The 1451-nt window shown below is 60.2% G+C and overlaps 1 protein-coding gene across 1 annotated transcript in view; it reads right to left on the bottom strand.

Annotated features, from left to right (window-relative positions):
- Positions 1-1451, bottom strand: part of AGRN (agrin) — a 162893-nt gene that overhangs the window by 83091 nt on the left and 78351 nt on the right. The gene's annotated exons all lie outside the window — the stretch shown is intronic.

Raw genomic sequence — 1451 nt, 5'->3', positions numbered from 1 at the left:
GACAAAGCGGCCAAGGAGAAGAGAAGACAAAGCGGCCAAGGAGAAGAGAAGACAAAGCGGCCAAGGAGAAGAGAAGACAAAGTGAGACGAATGCTGTTCCCTTGCCACAGCACCAGCAGGATGGTCCTGGGAGAGGGGAGGCAGAGGTGTGGGGAGAGTGAGGCAAGCTTCGCGATCTGCAACCCTAGCAAGGACCCAAATCCAGGGAAAACCAGGGACACCTTAGCAGTTCTCCCATCTCCTCCTCCTCTAACACTTAAAGCCACGTAACATGAAAGCGCATAAATTGATCCCCAAGAGAAAGCTCAAACCTTGCTGTAAATGGAGAAGAAAACGCTCTCAAGAGATCAAAAGTGGTATCTAATAACTGCTGCTACCTTATCTACCACTCAGCTTCTGAAGAGCTATGTTTAGCATCTCTCCTCTCTCCAGAGCAACCCTGAAGCAGTCTGAGCTGGCTCGGCTGAAGCACACTTTTCTGCGGTGCTCCGGGTGCGGACCCCGGGCAGGGAAAGCATCGCTCCCACTGCGGCACAGCAGGCAGGAAAGCCAGGCTGGGCCACGGGGCAAGCGCGTGGAGAAGAAGCTCCGCAAGCAGCCCCCAGTCCTGGCTCCCGAGCTGTGGCCTCACCGCCACAGGGTGCAACATGAGCGAGAAAAAGGGGAAGAGGAAGCCAAAGACCTAACGATGGTGACTTCAGCTCAGGACCCCCTGGGCCAGCTAAGGGATGGCCAGCTTCACCCCGGAGGCAGGACTTGCCCAGGATCCCGGGGCAAACAGAAGAGCACCGCAAGCAGCCCCCAGTCCTGGCTCCCGAGCTGTGGCCTCACCGCCACAGGGTGCAACATGAGCGAGAAAAAGGGGAAGAGGAAGCCAAAGACCTAACGATGGTGACTTCAGCTCAGGACCCCCTGGGCCAGCTAAGGGATGGCCAGCTTCACCCCGGAGGCAGGACTTGCCCAGGATCCCGGGGCAAACAGAAGAGCACCCCAGGCCACCCCCCTGCCCAGGGTGGCAGCGGGTGCAAGCGCCGACCAAGTCTTAGGGAAGGAGTAGGCACCGCGTAATTAAAAGGGAGCAGCTGCCGAGAGAAGCCTGGTACAAAAATTTCACCTTGCACAGGGCGAGTGATTTTTTCCTGTTCCGCGATGTGTGACAAGACTTCCCACCACGCTCTGGTGCTCCCAGTCCCTCCTCGCCCAGCAACGCCAGCCCCAGCCCCTCCGCCCGCCGCAGCCAGCGGTGCAGGAGCACGGGGCCACCGCTCACGCTGCTCTGCCCGTCCGCCCCGGTGCCACGCGGCGGGGTGCGAGGCGTTCGGGCAGGGGGTGCAAACCTCTCCCTGCTCCCCACCACGCTTCTCCGCACGCAGCCTCAGCAAAGGAGTCGTTCCTCAGCACAGCGGGGCTGGCGAGGGGAAAGCTGGCAGCACCGTCAAGCACCCGAACAT

This window comes from Egretta garzetta, unplaced genomic scaffold (assembly GCF_000687185.1).
Source record: "Egretta garzetta isolate BGI_Z169 unplaced genomic scaffold, ASM68718v1 scaffold29, whole genome shotgun sequence".
Taxonomy (NCBI): domain Eukaryota; kingdom Metazoa; phylum Chordata; class Aves; order Pelecaniformes; family Ardeidae; genus Egretta; species Egretta garzetta.
Note: the sequence above shows the minus strand (reverse complement) of the source record. Positions and strands in the feature narration are given on the sequence as shown.